Here is a 20269-nt window from a genome sequence, read left to right as displayed (position 1 = left end):
CCTATTTCTATTAGTCAGAAAGAGAAAATTCTATAACTGCAGACCAGAAAAAGAAACATCTATTAAATAAAAGAAGTACATAAGTTAATGGTAATGTATTGGACATGCAATTTAAATTGGAAAACCAACTTAAATGCAAAGCAATTACTGACACTTTTAATATTAGCCAGACTAATAAAGCAGCAATTAGATCTCATTATATAGCTATAAAATTGGTTTGTAATAGATTGATTGCACCAAATGTTCCTACTGGTTTTTGATGGCCTTATGGACAAGAGCACTATTCTTTTATTTTGTTTTGAGGAAACAAAGTTCTTAAAATTATAATTCATTTGAGTTTTTCCTTTTAAGTTAGCATCAAAGATGAGGCAAACCAATAAGCACAAAGGAAAGAAAAAGAAGGAGAAGGGGTAGGAGGAGGAAGAGGGAGAAGAGGAGGAAAGAGAATAGATACAAAACACTCCATATACCCAGATATATTTATTTTTCCCAAGGGATCACCTGGTAGCTTTAGAATCTTCTTGCCAGAAGCACCATTTAAAACTCTTATGGAAGGTTGTTCATTTGTTCATACATAAGTTAGGTGCATAGAGGTGCTATACTAAATTATTTGTCTATATTTTATAATCAAGTAACTGAGGTATGTGATCACAGATTTCTGGTATCGGGCACTACGATTGTATAGAACGAAGAACCACCCCTGTAGCACACACACAGATACTCCCACCTCTCCCAATCTTCCTCTTCTTCTCTACCGCATCATCAAGTATGAAAAAGCTAATATGTATGTCGTCAATAAGAGAGAGAAAGAGAAACAAGCAACGGTCCATGACTATTGACGGACTGCAATTCTAAAAGCCTCTTGTCTGAGGTGGGACACATTGTTGCAACCCATTCTTGCTCCAGAACTCCCTTCATGATCAGGCTGAAATGAAACGACATTCCTCCTTAGTTCTTCTCCTTCTGTCTGTTCAACTCACCTCTCACCTGTTTCTCTGAGAGCACACTCAATAGCGATTACATGCTCATGGCCACTTGTGTGCTTCTAGGGATATTAATCTAACACAAGGCTCTTCTTTTGTTTCTTTGAAGCCTTTCATTGCTTTACTTACTCACTCTGCCTTTTCTTTCATGATATTAAATTTTTTTCTTGGCACAAGACTCCCTAGATTAAACAGTTACATTTTCCAGGCTCCCTTGTAGTGTGATAAGGTTGTGGAACTAACTTTTATCTAAGAGGAAATAAATTATATCCTTTGGTAGGTCCAGGGAATTAACTTTTTTGTGTGCACTGTTTGGCCCTTGTTCTTCATTCATTTAACCATCATGCTGCCTAGAATGAGACATCATCATCTTGGGCCATGAGGATGGAGACCACACCTTAGAGACAACAAAGTGGTGAAATAAATTAAATCTAGGTCTATACAGACTTTGTAAAACACAGCAACACATCACCCTTGAACTGAACACCTCCAGACTTTTATGTGAGAGAAAATAAAATTCTGTCTTGTTTAAACAATTATAATAGTGTAGAATCTAACCGTAACATATATATATATATATATGGCAAGTCCAAGACTGTCACATGCAAAATTTTGTCAGCCCTTATGGGTTCAAAATATTTGACATAACTGAAACAAACTAGTAAAAGAGAGGATGCCACAGAAAAATAGAAAAATAAACAACAGATACTGTAGAACATTCAGAATTCAAGACAGTAGGATCTACCACTCACTAACTGAAAGAGGTTAAGATATGGAAATATTCAATTTTGATCTCAGAATTGTGTGTTCTAACACTCCAACTCTCCTTCGATTGGCTTACACTCACATCTTGGGAGATTGAATAGTATTCTGTGATGTGGGGTGTGTGTGTGTGTGTGTTCACATACTGAATAAGTAATTTTTTAAAAAATACCTTAAAATAAATATTCATATACACTCATGTTAAAATAAAGAAACTTTATATATTTTTTCTACTTTTAAGTTATTTACTTCTTACTAATTTAAATGGTGAAACTAATACTCAGGCTTTAATTTTCTTAATTCTAAATAACTAAAATAGAAAGTTAACTAAGACCCAAAAATATAGGTAAATAGAAATGAATCTACAATGATCTGGTATTTGGGGTTAGATGTTGTCCTCTCTAAAATGTGATTAGTTTATATATAGTGATCAACAAATTCATTCAATTACATAGGGATACATTTTGTGATTAATTCATCCTGTAGATTCAGCAGGAAGCTGTGTTGCTCAGAGCTAGCATTATAGAAGGAGATTACTGAGATATCTCTATGGCCCTGGAGGGCAACTACTAATATCCTCCAATAAATATTGACCCAAATCAAACTGTGGCCTCCTGTTCCTTTGTGTATATTTCCAGGGATGTAATCAGCTATTTGTTCATGTTGGGGAAGAAGGAGATCTTATATCCACATGAGAAAAATGAAGGTTGTGATTCAAATCATATGTGTGCATTTTAAATTTAGTAGACATTTAAAATTTTTAGTGATATATTTTCTGTGTCAAATGCATTCTAATCAATGTTCTGTTAAACTATATTTTCCTTATATAACTAAAAAAATATATATTAAGCATCTACTGTACTCATGTGTCCCATTACATAGAAATTTTCCAGTTTATTTTTATTTAATATTTCCCCAAAATGTGTTAATATGTTGACAGAAGACAATGAAAACTTAATAACATATATTATTAAGTGAATATATTTATTATATTTGTGCATTTTTCTTCTGATTAAAAATTCCTATTCTTTTGTTCCCTTTAAATTGAACATCTGTTGTAAACTATGGGAACCTTTATAAATAGATATATCTTCAAATAGAACATCAAAAGCCTAAATTTTGTTTTTTCTTTCTTTTGAGCTACTCTCTATGGGAGAATTATGATCTTTTCAAAAATCAATAAAATGATCCATGGCTTGTACATTTTTTTATATTATATAGATGAAGCTAATATCATACTTCTTCCAATAGTTTAGTTATTTTGTAGATAAGGAAGACAGAATTCTTACACTCAACCAAATAGGTCATCAAAGAACAAATCAAAACAGCAAACAGCTACTTCATTTAAGTAAAAAAAAGTACAATTTTTCAGCTTTGAAGAATAAAACAAAATTTCTAGAAACTTATGTTTCATTAAAAATTTGAACTTATTTATGTAGAAAATTCATAGAAAATATGACCAGAAGGAAACACACCAAAATTTTAATAGTTATATAAATTTGAATTAGTATAATCAGTAGAATGTATTTTTATTTTCTTCTTCAGTTTACTGTTACTCAATTTTTCTACAATATGCACGTAAAATATGTGTCTCTTTGTGCCTTGCATACAAAAGAGCAGACCAAAGAAAGTTAGAAATTAGGACAGAAAGAAAGTGTTGGAAGTGGTGCAGTGGGAGCTTTCTTATCAAACCTAGGTCTTCAAGGAAAGAAGTACATTCTTACATTCTTAAAGGGATGATCAGGGATTTGTGCATCGTATAGGTGTAGGCAAGACTCTATGTAAAAAAAAAAAAAAAAAAAGTCTCTTAATGAAAAGTTATTAAAGGGACTTCTACAACAGAAAGGGTCCCCAGATTGCAGAATGCTTCCTGCAGAGAGAGACCCTCAGGCAGATCCTACTTGTTCCATGAACAAGTTTAGCCCTGAAGGAACAAAATATGGTGACCACAAAAACTTAAAAGGAAATGAAAAGCTCTCCAGCCGCTGCTCTGCCCACCTGATATTAATGCGCTCCCATGCACTGCCACCTCCTCTTCCTTCATCACCTGCAGAGCCTTGGCTTTGGAGAGGAAAGATTCTTATTAAAACTCTTCAAAAGGCAGAAAACGCCTGGAACAAAGTAACTGTAACTGTAAAATGTCCTGAAAGGCCAATTAGAAATTGCAATACTGGGAGTTTTATTACAACTAACTCCTCCTTAATTATCAATCAATGGATTCTGTTGGAAAAAAAAAGCTTCATAATCTCTGTTGGGGAAATGATGCTAATTTATTTTCTGTTAATTAAGGCTGTTCTGGGATTCAGACGTGCCATCCTTCAACTAAAAGATTGACACATCAATGCTAACATAATGTTCAGTGCACCCTTCCAAAGTCTTTATAAACCAGTGATAATAAATTAGTGCATGTTATTTTAAACCTCTTTAATAATCATGGCTTTGTCTGGAAATGAAAAATGTATAAACACACTATAATACATGTACTTTGGTATGTTACTTAATACAGCCTTGCAAATATTTAAAGAGGAACTCTTTTAAATAATGTGGCTCACCTTCACAATTTTATTAAGCAAAAATTAAATACACCATTTATGAAGGTATCTACGTATACCTCAGATAGCAGGAGGATTGGTTTAAGATGATTTAATTCACTAGGTTCTCTGTTATCAAAAATGGAACATTTCAGAAAATGTGTGTGTCAAAGCAACTACTTGTCAATTATTTAATCAAATAGTAGTTCAACTAGAAGATTACACTTATTCATGTTAAAGTCTAAAATGTAATAAATACAAATTTATGGTCCCTGGGCTTTCTTTTATTATTTTCCAGAGTGAACAAGCTTGAACACAAAATGACTCTCGGGAATCAGCCAGTTTGGCTTCAACCTGCATGGCTCAGAATGCAGAAGTCCCAGAAGCTGTGTGACCCAAAGTGATAACTGGAGTTTTTGTTGTTAATGACATAGGGCCTTCTGATTTTCCCTATGTCTTCTGGCTACTGGTGATTATCACACACACACACACACACACACACACACACACACACGCTGCACAGATCCCACTTGTTCTTCCATCAGGAGTATGGAAACTACAGCTGAAATTCTATCTGAAACTTTAAATAATTTAGTTAAAGAAACATTTCTCTTCTCTGCTTTTGCATTGACTATGGTTTTCTACGAGTGAAGAAAAAAAGTGAGGAAAGTACAGTGAGAAGCGGTGGTGCTTACTTCCCACTATTAGCATCTTCTCTAGTGGATTTTCAGATTATAACTTGAATGGAAATTTTTGATGAATAAATTACAGGTGAATAATTTTAGGCACAGTGATATGAAGATACTTACCCAAATAAGTCTACAAATAGTGATCTGAACAAATTCTATTCTATCACATAATTTATCTTAAACTTAGGAACACCAAACTCTTAAATGCTATAAAACACCAAGTCATTTCAAGAGAAATGTCAGATGCACAATTTCCAACCATCTAAATTTCTAGTTCAATATGTAATTTATCTCATGATGAACAAACTGATATTTATTTAGATGCAAAACAAAAGCAAAAAATAAAAATATTTACTGAGTACATAGAATTCATTTAATTGCTATTTGTCTAATTCTCAAAGTAGAACTGTGAGATAAATATCATCACTTTATAGACTAGAAAACTAATGCTCAGAAGGTTTAGGGAAGGTTTAACAGTGAACTAAAGGTCACAAGCCACTAAGGAAACAGATTGGTATTTATTTCCAAGTACTCTAACTTTAAGTTATATTTCCCATCGCTATAGAATAAATGTTTGTTTCCCAGTTGCCAAAAAATGTATGTCTTGAAATCTTAACCTCCAATGTGATGATAGTAGGAAGTGGGGCTTCTGGTAGGTAATTAGATCATGCAGATAGTGCTTTCACAGATGGGATTGTGCCCTTCGAGCACAATCTGCTCACAGAGAACAAACCTGCTCCTTCTTCCACGTGAGAGCTTGGTGAATAAGACAACTGACCATGAACCTGAAAGCAAGCCCTTCTCAGATACCAAATCTGCCAGCACCTTGATCTTGAATTTCCCAACCTCTAGAGCTGCAAATAATAAATCCTGTATAAGCCGCCTAGTTTACAACATTCCATTAGAGTAGCCCAGATGGACTAAAATATATGTCTACTCTCATCATAATCTCCTCTTCAGTAACTATCTAGATATACTCTAAGCTAGGTGTTGCAGAAGGAATAAAGATGTAGAAGATATGGCTGATGATTGATGGGGTGATAGGATGGATAAATAAACTGATAACTAATAATATAACACTAAATATTATAAGCATCCATAATTATAAGTGATATATACTGAACTGATCACGCCTCCCCTTTGCCAACATTCTCTCTGGGCCATGCCACTGTTTATAGCCTTTGTCAGACTATATTGTGATTATTCACTCGGTTAAGTGCTCTACTATAATGAAAGCTCCTCTCTCTCGTGCAGGAAGTGTCACTCATTTATACTGAAATAACTAAAACAATGCCTGCACACAGGATCCGGCACAATATTGTTTGTGAAGTGAATGGACATATAAGATGTTTTAACCCATAAGGCCACTCTTTAATTTGTTTACATTTTCAGCCACATGCCAGACCACATGCTAGGCTTTGGAAGTACAGATCCTAATAAGACGACGCAGTTTCTATCCTCATGAAGCTTACACCCTAAAGAAAGGGAGAATTCAGTCAAGAAGTAGAAGGAGTAAAATGCTTTAAGTGCTATGTTTCAGGAATTAGAGACTGCTATGGAATATCTAACCCACACAGGGGAATCTGTAACTCATGCAACTTAATTCATTACCATACCAAGTTTGTTCTTGGCACTTGGGGAGGAAGAGAAGTAAAACAAACTTCCCATATCTACAGGTGAATAGCCCCTGGGAGAAGGCACCTGAACAGCCATTGCTGGTTTTCTAAGCTACAAAGGAGAGAATGAATGTAGCAATCAAAAACAAGACAGGGCATGCCAGTGAACACACAGACTGAGCAGAACTGAGTTAGTGAATGCTCTGTCACCATCTCCAGTGCCCCTGTGTCTGCACTACTATCTGTGGATGCACAGACACTCTCATCCTTCAAGAAGCATAAGTCATCACTTTACTGTCCACTGAAAACATATTTATATGAAGGAAAGGTCAAGAATAAAAATCAGCTTCTACACACATGGGACAGTTCTCAGAGGGTATTGCCCAACATTCAGCACCTCCAGCCTTGTTGGTCAAATCCCAAACTGGCAGAAGTGTCTTGGCTGGATGTTGCCATCTTTCTCTCCTGCAAATAAACAGAGTATCTTTTACCTGTGATAGGTGATTATGTGGCTTTCACTCAGCTCTTGTAATTCATTTGTACCTCCCGGCATTCATGAGTCATGGGTCTTTTACACTTGTCACAGAAAACTAATCCCTACCCTTCATGGGCCAGCTATCCTAAAGATGGCTGAACATGTAATTGCCTTGAAGTATAAAATATTTCCCACATTATTTATTACAGCAATGCCTGCTAACACCTCTATGGTCGAGGTTGTGTCAGCATTTTCATTATAACCCCCTATTTCCAGCAGTAAAAATGTGCTTCAGGCTTATACTCAGCACATGGAAAATAAGTCCAGAAGGGAATTTTCTACTACTTTTTGTAAAAAAAAAAAATAAGTTGGTTGGGGCACTTTTAAAGTTATATGATTGAAAAGAGGAAAATGGTATAAAATGGAGTTTGAAAAACTTCTCTTTTGTGCTAGTAAATTCCAGGATTCAAAAGTGGGTGTGGTAATAAAGGCCCTTACCACTGGAGTAGGAGGCCAGCTCGATTCCTTTCACTCTGTCTTTGAGAAGCCAAGAAAAAAACTGGAGCCCTTCCCAGTTTAAATTTAAAAATTCACTAAAGAAATGAGGAAATAGCCAGGAGCAGTGGCTCACACCTGTATTCCCAGCACTTTGGGAGGCCGAGGTGGGCAGGTCATCTGAGATCGGGAGTTTGGGACCAGCCTGACCAATATGGAGAAACCCCATTTCTACTAACAACACATAATTAGCCAGGCATGGTGGCTCATGCCTGTAATCCCAGCTACTAAGGAGGCTGAGGCAGGAGAATCACCTGACCCCAGGAGGCGGAGCTTGTGGTGAGCTCAGATGGCACCATTGCACTCCAGCCTGGGCAAGAAGAATGAAACTGTCTCAAAAAAAAAAGAAAAAAAGAAATGAGAAAATAGATTTTAGTCAGCAAAAGTTAAATGGGCCCAAATTTGGAAGCAGGGTTATCTTCTAGCCTGGAGGTAGAAACGGCCACAGTTGGGACATAAATAAGAGCATCTTCTGAGCTGGTGATAGTTCTGAAGTGGTTGCTCTATAATGGACAAAGAATGAGATTTGACACCAAAACCCCAAGCCCCAGTTCTTCCACTTGTTAGATATGATTTTAGGAAACCCATTGAAAACATTCTCCTGCCACGAGCCTTGGAGCTCCCATTTCAATAGTAGAGCACCATTACTCCAAGGTGACTGCAGATAAAAAGCATGTTACTTGGAAGCTTTTTTTACTGATGTTGGCTAATTGATCAGTGAGATGTTCTGAAAGATTAGCTATTATATTAGGTAGTTGAGATCCAAGCATCTAAGTATGAGATTAGGTAAATTTTATCAGTGGGGGATATAATAGTCACAAGCACAAAGTAGAAGGTATCTTTGAGAGGAAGAGAATGAGGAGCAGCAGCTGGAGAACATGACTGAAATTAGGATAACTTAACTGGAGGTGGGTTTTAGGTCCCCGAACATCATTTTTCATATGGGTTGGTGAAGATGGTTAGGTTAGATGGTCAATTCTGGCAACTTGTAGTCATACATAATATTTTTTTCTCCAAGAAGCTCATTTTTTTTCTATATGTTATCAAGGTTATTTTATATATTTTCTAGCACTTGCTAAGAACTAATAAAGCCTCCATTATGTCCTCAGTCTACACAAGGCACTGTAAAGGATTCAAAAATATATTACTCCCTGTCATCCAGAAGCTTACTTTTTGTGGGAAATACAGCCTTACAAGAAAGAGTGTCACTTTCTGATGGTGGGTGTCATAGGCAAAAAATGCCCCCCTCCAGAAGATACCCATGTCAAAGCCCTGGAACCTGTGAATGTTACCTTATTTGGAGGATTTTTGTAGATGTGATTAAATTAAGGATCTTGAAAGACGGAGATCATCTTGAATTATCTTTAGGTGGGTCCTACATGCCATTACAAGCATCCCTACAAGACGGAAGAGAAAAAGACACAGGAGAGAAAAAGCAATGTGATGATGAAAATACAGATCAGAAGGATGCAACCTTAAGTCAAGGAATGCCAGCAACCACGGGAAACTGGAAGAGGCAAGGAAGGAATGTCTCCTAGAGCTTCCAAGGGAGTGTAGCACTGCTGACACCTTGATTTCAGACTTCTGGCCTCCAGAATGATGAGAGAATAAATTTCTGTTGTTTCAGTCCACCAAGTTTGTGGTAATTTGTTATGGCAGCCACAGGAAGCTAAAGTAGTGGGAAAAGAGAAGTTCTCCTTTTCAGTGCTCAAGGAAATAAAGTCCAGGGTGGGGATGAGGGAATGCAAAGGGGAGACAAGGTGCTGAAGAGAACAAAAACAATTCACATGTTACTTTTGTTTCCAAATTATGGTTAATATGATCCAAGTTATAAGAGTTGTGCCTTGAAGGGCAGCAGCCAATTTTAATATTTACTTTTAGAATTTGCATTTCCTATAAATTGTTCCCAAAAACATGTGGGTTGTAACATTAAGTCTGTCAACTAACTTTTAGGTTAATTCAGACCAAATGATACTTTAGCAAGAGCCTTCAGCAAACGGCCCTGTTGTCTCTGAAGAGTTGACACTTTGCTATGAAGAAAGGGATAATACTTTAGTGTTTTTAGTGATAATATTCACAGGTAATGTTCAAAACTAGAACTTAATCCATCCTGGTCATTTTAGTAGATATCCTAATGCCAACTGGGTATTAATTTTATAGACAAATAATTATAATTGTAAAACTCTTCAACTTCTTTATATAAAATATCACTTAAAAAAAAGATGACTGAATTTTAATTAAAAGAAAAAAATTATCTTTCCTTAATCTTGAAAGTATTCAGTCATCATCCCTATTCTCCAGAGGAACAAAAACTTAAAATAATTCAGTCAAACATCAGCTACAATATTAAGAGAACAGTAGATTTTTGTTAATTGAATATTTAAATTCACTTATTTCATCAGAATCACTTTTTGGATTTAAACCGTGTTGTCAGAAGTTTATTTAAAGCATATTAGCTCTCTTTCCTTCTTGATAAGTGTAGCTATTTAGGAACAGGGCTCATTAATCTGTTACAATGCAGAGGTTGGTCCCTAAAGAATGTGGCAGGGCCACTTCTCAGGTGGCCCTAAATGAGGAGGGCCTATGTACTTCTGGTATCTGCCACTGCATCTGCAGCCTCCTATAGCAGTTTCTTCTCCCAGAGACCAGTTCATAAACATGTTCCTGACACTCAGATATGAAATCAGAACACCCATTTATTTATAATTATAAATGGTGTTACAGATGAAGTAGGATTGTTGAGTTGTTGTGGCCAGGACATTCTCTCTATTTTGACAAATCTTATTAAAACTCCATACTTCTTTAATGCACTAACTAAATTTATAATTAAATAAGTCATTGCTAAATGTCTTTTCCTCAATAGACTTCAAGAACCACAACTGCAGAGCCTCTGTTTTGCTCATTAGCAAATATGAAGCAAACATGAAGTCTTTAACACACATCAACACAACCAAGAACTGTATACATAAGTATACTTACAGATATAATAATTGATTTATGCTAGAATTATTAACAGTGGTTGAACAATTGATGTATGAAATCAAATTGCTAATCAGTAAAAGAGACATAGAAAAATGGGGATGTGAATTTAAAAATGAATAGTCTTCTCAATTTTCTCCTTAGCATCTGGGAGATTTTCACAGGGGTAAGAATAATTTTCCTCTACTGCATCCTGTATTCCTAGGTCATCATTCTGGAGTACAGGGTCCCAAAGCTTTAGAAAAGCTGTTTCCTTGCACCAAATGTATATATTGTTCCAGAGACTGGACTGACAACTGATACCCAACTCTCCAAATGGGACAATTGCATTTTGCATCTTTCCCCCTCCTATGTCATGGACAGAGGTGGTACCTGTGTGAGAGAATCATCTCCTTGGGGCAAAAGGTCATGTTAATGATAGAGCAGAGGAACTTCAAAAATGGTGCTAAGGTATAGCTAGTTTACCTGTACAAAAATATTACCTTTACTTAAGTCTCTGGAGACCAAATGGTTTACATGCTACTCAATATCATAATATAATAGAATTGTAATTTTTGGAGAAGACTTGAAGGATTTTAAGGAATCTCTTTCATAATTTTCTCCCAAGCAACCAGCTCGACTTTATTTCTCTCTTCTCCCCAGCATGTCCACTCTCCAGGCTGGTCTCTTCTGCCCTCCAACAAAGAAACAACTAACCTTATTTTGTCTCTGTAGTTTCACATATGTTTTTCTTTTTGCCTGGCGTCCCCTTTCCTTGGCCAAAATATGCTTATTATTTATATCTTTGATAATTACATCTTTTAGTTATCTCCTTTCCTTTTATTGCTCAACATAATTGATAAGACATAAACCACTTGAGGACAGGATCAGTATTTTATATATGTTTTCTAGCCTCTGTCTTCACTCAGAAAAGGGTAAAATGCATATAGTCCATAAACGTCTGCTAATGATGAATTTACATCTATTAGATTTAAATGCAATTCCCATTATCTCCTATAATGAGGAAAGCAGCAGCTCAGAGAAAAACAAGATTCTTCAGTAATTTCTAATTTAAAAGAAATATTCATACCTTAATAAAATCAAATATAAATGTTTTGATACATCCATTTGCCTATCTCTTAAACATAAAAATTTTTTTTTTCATTTTATCATGCTTTTTTTCTATTTTATAAAGGAGTGACTGTAACATATGTCACATGTGATTGGGTCCTATGCCAGGACTGGACAATCTCTCTATTTCTAATATGCAGTCAAGGATGAAAATCTCTGATTCAGAAAAACATTTGAGTATCTGGGGACACTTGTAGAAAAGAACCCAGTCTCATGCAAATGCCTGGGCCTACTGGTGGTTGCTGTCAAGAAATAAAGACGGATGCCATAGAATGTCTGATATTAAAGAATTCAGAACCCAGAAAAATCTATGGCAGGTTAACAAACTACCTTGTCGTAGTCCATTTGTACTGCTATAATGAAATACCTAAGACCAGATAATTGATTTTAAAAACCCAGAAATTTACTTCTCACAATTCTGGAAACTGGGAAGTACCAGATCAAGATACCAACAGGTTCAGTGTCTGGTAAAAGCCTCTTCTTCATAGACGACATCATCTATGTCTCCTAACATGACGGAAGTGATGGAGGAGCAAAAATCGGGGTACAAACAATGTTTATCCATGTGGAAGAGGAGCGTAAGACAGTAAACCCACTCCCTTAAGCCTTCTTATAAGGGCCCTAATTCCATCCATGAGACCTCTGCCCTCATGACGTAATAATCTCTTAAAGGCCCCTCATCTTAACATTGTCACATTGGCAATTAAGTTTCAACATACAGATTTTGGGAGGCACAACTGACTTAAAACAACAATCATTTTGTTATGGCTCTAATCTTGTCAGTCATTAATTGAGATAGGTCTCAGCCAGGCAATTTTATTTATGCATGGTATTGACAGAGGTATTCAGCGAAAATCAGCAGGTGGTTGGACTGGTGTGGTATTCAGCTGGTGGATGGGCTGGCATGGTATTCAGCAGGTAGATGGGCTGGTGTGGAATTCTGCAGGTGGTTGGACTGGTGTGGTATTCAGCTGGTGGATGGGCTGGCCTGGTATTCAGCTAGAGGATGGGGTAGCATGGTATTCAGTTGGTGAATGGGCTGGTATGTCCACATAGGAATGGTTAGCTGGAAGTCAGGGATCAGTGAGGACTGTCAACAAGACTGCAGATACATCCCCTTCAGCATGGTAGCCACAGAATAAGACTTTTTACATGGTGTCTGGCTTTCCCTAGAGAGTGTGTTCAAGAGATATGAAGTAGAAACTATGTGTTTCTTAAGGCTGGATCTAAAAGCTAGCACAGGATTATGGATCATTTCCCACATTGGTCAAGCAGTCACTCAGCCTATCTTGTTTTATAAAGAAGGAACAAACCTCACCTCTGAATGGAAAGAATATTGAGAGTTTGTGGCCATCCCCAATATACCATAAAAGGTTATAACATAAGCTTGACTGTGATACACAATGGGAAACAGTTTTATAACAGATACACAAATGAGTACTAGAAAAGTTTTAAGAAAGAAAAGGGCACATAAGAGAGCGATAGGTATTTTCCAAAAAATGTTGGTATAGAGTTGAGTCTTGAATGATAGTTAAAACTTATTTTGAGATGCTGAGTTGAGGTGAAGACAGAGGATAGTTGGAATCAAGGGAAAGTGTTAGGTTATCTTGTGGTACACATAAGAAAGGGCAGATGGCTCTAGCTTCCCTATGAGTAGCCTGTGTGAACAGAAATGACTGGAAATAAGGTCCAGAAGTATAAGTAGGTCAGGACTCCAAAGGCTTTTAAAAGCATGAAAGCCTGGGCTTTTTTCTCTAGGTGATGAGTACTCATACTTTTCTTAACCAGCATTTGGGAGCAGGGAAGAAAAGAACAGAACCTCAAATGAAGAGGTTCTTCAGAGTTTGAAAAATAATGCAAAGACTGTGTATTTATAAAATTAGATGTTCATCCCTTTATATGAGAAAATTAGGCTTTAAGAAATTAATAACAACTGACATTTTTGTGTGTTTACTATGTGTTAGACTCTATGTTAAGGCTTTAGTTTTATTAACAGGTTAATTTTGCAACAACCCCATGAGGTAGGTACTCTTATTAAGGACATTTTAACAGATGAAGAAATTCAGACACAGAGAGGTGAAATAATTTGTCTCATAGCTATATTGAGTCCACACACCTACGTAATTTGTCTAAGGTCATCGAGTGGCCAAGAAACGTATTGGAACTAGAAGCCAAATCTCCCAATTCCCATTCCACTTCTCTTCCCACTACATGTGACTAAGAAGCAGAGGAATGTGCTTCTCTTATTCTTTCTTGTATTCTCAGACATTTTTTGGTGATGATTCACTTTCAGATTCTTTCCTCTGCCTCCTTGGTTTTATGTGTCAAAGAAGAATGCATGATCTTTATCCCCGCTTCTATCTTCCAAACCCATGCTCTTCAATCCCCTGGCCTCAGTAATATTCTCAAAGTTTCATTCCAGTGAGTGGATTCTAGTTGCCTTCAGAGGCAGCATGAAGCACTTACAATTCTTTCTAAATAATATTTGAAGCAATAAGAAATACACACACACAAATACCTACAATACATTCTGTTTTCTTCTTGAAAATATAAACAGTGGGAACCTTATGAGATAAGAGAGAGGGTCTTTGCAGCTGTCTGTACATGCATCTGTAACTGCTATCATCTGCACCAACAGGCCCAGACTGTCAAGGGAGCATGGATCATCCTCAAAGGGATCAAAGGAATGGCTGTAGGTGAAGCCCGCATGCCTGCTTGACCACAGTAACCTCCTCTTACAAATGATGTGCTGAAACTACGTGTCTTTTAGGCTAAATCAATACATAAATTTGGTATATAGAGAATCGAGGTCAGGGACCCTAGATCAATAATCAAGTGGAAAATAAGTGGGGAGATTTGCAAGGAAAATGAACAGCAACAACAACAACAAAAACATTTTTACTGCCTGAGATTTGATCTTGGGACGCTTAAAAAAAAATCCAATTTCCTTGATCTTCTCAATCTTTCCTAGCAAGGATAAAGGTTGAGAAGGGGGATGAGATTCTGTAAACAGTGTCTAGAATCTTATTCCTTTATGACCATTATATCTATTTCCCTCCTATAAGCAAAGTATAGGGTAGAGAAAGCAAGATAAACAAAATCACACTCATTCAAAGGCCAGTAGAATATGTAAGAAGAGTGCAGCAGCAGGTTTAAATTGGAACACTTATAGGCTGTGTAGATGTATCTATGGAGAACCTCCAGCAAATGAATGAACTTCTCTCTTTTATCTCATTTTTAAAATGGGAATAATAGTAGCACACACTCAGAGTTATTGCAAGTATTAAATATGTTAACATCTATAAGATTCTTCAGACAGTACCTGGAATATCGCGATTGCCATATAAACATCATCTATTATTTTAAAATTTTTACTACTGCCTTCTCACTGCATTTTCTTCCTGGTATCATTGCCCTCCTGCCTCCACACTGCTCACTCCACTCCGGTCCTTGCATGCTTTCAGCCCAAGGCATTTGTACTTCTATTTATTCTGCCCAATGTTCTTCACCCAGAGTTCCTCACGGGTCCCCAACTCCTCTCACTCAGGTGTCTGCTTGCAGAAGTCTTCTCTGACTGCCTCATCCAAAACAAGCTCCCCTTATCCTAATTTTCTCTCTTTTGTACACTGATATATACTAACTTAGATATTCATTTATTATACTATCTGTCTTTCCTCCTAAATATGAGTTCCATAAGAGCAAGGATTTTGTCTATTTTATTCTTGGCTCTATCCCTAGTGCTTAGAAAAATGCCTGGAATATAATAGTTGCTAAGAAAACATGTGCTGAGTAAATAAAAACTGAGCATTCACAGGGAATTGAAAGTTTGCTCTGGGGTAAGAGGTGCTAATAATAATAATGCTCTCCCCTACCTGAACAAATAGACAAAAATACCAGAAGATTTACACACAATTAAATAATTTCCTAATGTATTTAGGTCAATATAATCAGTGCACCTAAATGATATGAATAAACATATTTCCAAACTTAACCTTTCTTCTCTCCAAAACAGTCAGGGATTGATTTGTTGGCAAAATTGTTTCAGTCCTTGACTTTGAGAGGGCTCCTCTTCTAGTTTATTCTTAGAATCCTTTCACATAATTCACACAAAGCTTTTCACATAGCATATGTCAAACCACCAGAAAGCAACATAGTCCTTATAACATTGAATTTACATATATATATAGAAAGAGATGCCCTAGATATGCTCACAAATCTCCAATATAGACTGGTGTGATTAATAATACAGACTTCTAAGAGATAAAACTAGGCTAATTAACATAGATTTTTCCCTCACTTCCACTTCAACCTGACATTATCATTGTTCTATGGAATGCAAAAGAAATACAAAGCACAATGTATATGCACAAGGAATACATAATTCTTGGCTAAACAAAACCTAAAATGTAAATTAATTAGCAAAAAGGCAACTTTATGATACAACTTTGTAGAAAGCCAAATATGCCACTCTAAAATAACGCCTTGTTGGAATAAGAATTATTTTGAACTGATTATTTTAAGAAACAGAAAACAGAAGAGAAGCTCTGAAAACAAACTAGAAGTTACTGTTCTGTAAGGGAAATCTACATGCATAACCAACATTTCTATTTGTAGGGATGTCTCCTTCTATGTACCAGAAAGACAAGGATGACTGAGTCACAAAGCTTTTATCGATGAAGAGGGCATGGACTTAAGCCTGCATAAGAAGTGTTACTCTTGTTTACCTTGCTTTTCCAATCAGAAAAGTAAAGGAAAAATTATTCTTTCTTCCTTAAAATGTCATGTGTTAACCCAGTGTCTCCCAAACTTGTCCATTTATAAAAATGACCTGGGTTTCTTTTATAAAAAGTGTGTATTTTCAGGACCCGTCACTAGAGTTTCTGATGTACTACATTGAGGTGTAGCTTGTGAGCTTATATTTTTATTATGTGCCCAGTGAGTCTTTGATCAGGCAAGCTGGGAAATGCTTTTCTAAAATAATAAAGCTTATTAAGTGGAAAAGAATTTACAGAAAGTCGAGTTCATTGTGAGAGGGGAGCATCAAGAAAGACTTAATAAGTCATTCTTTTTCTCATCTTATAGTGCGGAACTTCTCTAAGGAATGTTGTTGTTTTCAGTCTGACCATCTCTCCTGTTCTTAAACTCCAGCCATCTGGATTTTGCTCTTTCTTTTCCTCACCCCCATTCTCACTCCTTGCCACTTAAGCTCAGAATTGGTTTTCCTCATTATTTTTAGTTTCTCAGAAGCATCCAATGAGAAAACTTTCCACTCCTTTGTCCTTCCTCTGACCCTACACTGCCCTAACTTTCCAACCTTTTCTCTTTTTAAATATGTTTCTTACAAACGACACGAACTCATCATTTCTGATTGCTGCATAATATTCCATGGTGTATATGTGCCACATTTTCCCAATCCAGTCTATCATCAATGGGCATTTGGGTTGATTCCAGGTGTTTGCTATTGTAAACAGTGCTGCAATAAACATTCGTGTGCATGTGTCCTTATAGTAGAATGATTTATAGTCGTTTGTAGGGACATGGATGAATCTGGAGAACATCATTCTCAGCAAACTGACACAAGAACAGAAAATGAAACACTGCATATTCTCACTCATAGGCAGGTGATGAAAAATGAGAACACATGGACACAGAGAGGGGAGTACTAAACACTGGGGTCTACTGGGGGGAAAAGGGGAGGGCCAGTGGGAGGGGGAGGTGGGGAGGGATAGCCTGGGGAGAAATGCCAAATGTGGGTGAAGGGGTGAAAGCAAACAGAACACACTGCCATGTGTGTACCTATGCAACTGTATTGCATGCTCTGCACATGTACCCCAAAACCTAAAATACAATTAAAAAATAAGAAAAAAGAATATGTTTCTTAAACCTACACTGTTTCTTTTATACCTTTTTTCAAAGATATTAATTTACCTAGCTATAATATCATTTCTTCACAAATGTCTTTAGTGTAACTTGTACTAATCATTTTAACACTGTATATTGCAGGATATTTTTTTAAGATTTTCATGTTTTATTACCAACTGGATTGTGAATTTATAGAGAGAACATCTACCTTAAATTAAATAAATGATTGGCTTTCACAAAAGAAGTATAAATAAGATGCATGTTAATTAGAGTATCCTTGTTCTTTCCTGCTGTAGAAGTATTGCTGTGGTGAAGCCTGTAGTTGTGGAATATGCAAACACTGTACTTACATAGAACATTGACATATTAAGCAATCTTGTTATGCAAACCACGCTAATCCACACATCCCATTTTAATATTGTCATGGTCAACATTATTGAGTGTAATCCATGGCCCAGTAGGGGTTTGGTAATGCTCTCCAGATAAATCATCTGATTTTTTTAAACTGGAATTCTTTAATAATTTTTGCTGACAGTTTAGTTTCATAGATTTTAATTTTTATATACGGTTAAAGGCTAATTAGTAATAACCTACTAAGTGTTGTTAAAATGTACTCTTTAAAAACTTGAATTAATATGTGAGAAGAGCTTACTAACTCCCCTAATTCAGCATGCTGCTAAAACATCTGAACACCAACCAATGCTTAGCTTCACTACATATAACGAGGCCACACCATTGGTGGGGAAAATAGTTTGTAAGGAGCACATCGTCAGTGAAATTTTGAGCAGACAAAGTTTTCAATTGCAGTTGTTTTTATAACCATCAAAAATTCATAGCTTTACTCAGATTTTTACCTCTGTTCATCACTTGTTTTTAGATAATTGCTGTTGCTGTCTCCTTTTTTTTTAAAAAAAATATTTTTCTCCAAGTCTATTAAGCATCGGCAAGTAGAATAGGTAGGGCGTGGTTATACACATTTGTGATCTCATGCCTGAAAGGGCAGTGACAGCTGCAGCACCAGAGAACAGTGTCTGCAACTTTCAGGACCAAGGCAGTGGTGCATCATTTCTCAAGCCTGGAATGTTTTAATAAGTCTCACACAAATAGTCAGGTATGTACCACTGACAACTCTGTGAAGAGCATTGGGAATTGTGAATTCAGATACAATTCTTATCTGAACCATACCACAAAAGGTGCTTACAGTTTCATGAAGCACATCTCTCTGTAGAAAACAACCCTTGGGAAAATAAAAACATTGTGTTTTCTGCTCAGTGTTTGTTTGAGTTGTTTTCTTAGTTTCTTAGGTTTTTCTTTTTAACTTCTTTCATCTTTCAAGATAAATGATATAAAAGAATTGTAAAATAAAGTATTTGTGAGTCTCCGTAACACTGCTTTCTGTGTCAGCTTGAAGCAATTGCTTACGTGAATTGAAGTGATCTGATTCCAAGTGGAAGTGACCTGCTCTCAGGCTCAGCATTTAAAGAAGCTTCTGATGAACACACCCCTGCCCAATAAAAAGTTTCAGAAAGAATTAAAACCAAAACTTAAGTGTTGAAAAGAGAGAGATCATCAGTAGCAACCAAAGAATGTATGTGAAGCTGTATAAAAAATGCATTAATGCATTAACTACTTCCTGTATACCCACTCTTACCAAAATGGTAAGTTTTCATTGCTAGTTGGAAAATAACTTTTCTTGCTTGAATTTTCTGTAGATTATAAATGAAGTATTCTTCGTAGTTTAACATCTCTCTACTTCCCTGCTTAAAACCAGATGTATCCTAAAGTATAATCAGTTCTTCTCCAGCTGGGTGATAATAGAACCAGCATTTATTGACCACCTGCTGTATTATCTGACACTTTGCTTCCTTTATCTCATTTTATTTTCACTATAATCCTATATGTAGGGATTTGTATTCCACACTGACAAATGAAAAATGTAAAATCTAAGAAGCTTAAGTTAATTATCCAAAGTCCCAATTACTAACGCAAGGTCTATGTAATTACCAAATCCACGATTTTCTAACTTTTGTCTGCTATATGGATAACAATACCTCTGTTTGCTAACTTATATGTTGCTTTTGATAATAAAAGGATATTATGTATGTGAAAGTAGTTTGGTGAGTTAAGGGCATTTTGGAAACATATAGTTGTATATTATCTGCAGGAAATTTCTTCCCTCCCTCCCCCTTTTCCTTCCTTCCTTTATTCCTTCCTCTCTTCTTTCTCAAACTCATGCATATTGGTGACATAGAAAACAAGACATGCTTTCAATAGCACAATATTATCAAAGCACTTGCTTTTTAGAGTCTTCCATAGTCTATATCAATTTTATATACTTTTCCAGGTCATCCATATTTTCCCGTATAACATCCAGTGAAAGCATAGCTACAACATCAGAGATCACCATTTGAAAACTCAAGTAAATGAGTTTGCTTTAAGTCAACAAAATTGCTTCCTTGAATCAATACTGCCAACTTTTCCAAATATTCCTAAGAGCCATGATACACATACCAAAAAAGGTTAATATTTATCTAATTGATTTGATCAATAAATAGCTCTGGTGAACAATGCAGTCCTATTGTTCTTCCTGTTATTGCAGGTGTGTTGAAGGTGTCCAGAATGGCATGGTTCTGGTTCACAGCAGAACTACCAGCTTTGCGTGTGGCAGAGAGCAAGATATACACTTTCTATAATTCTAAAGAATAAT

The sequence above is a fragment of the Callithrix jacchus genome, chromosome 4 (genome assembly GCF_049354715.1).
Source record: "Callithrix jacchus isolate 240 chromosome 4, calJac240_pri, whole genome shotgun sequence".
Lineage (NCBI taxonomy): Eukaryota > Metazoa > Chordata > Mammalia > Primates > Cebidae > Callithrix > Callithrix jacchus.
This window is presented reverse-complemented; position numbering follows the sequence as displayed.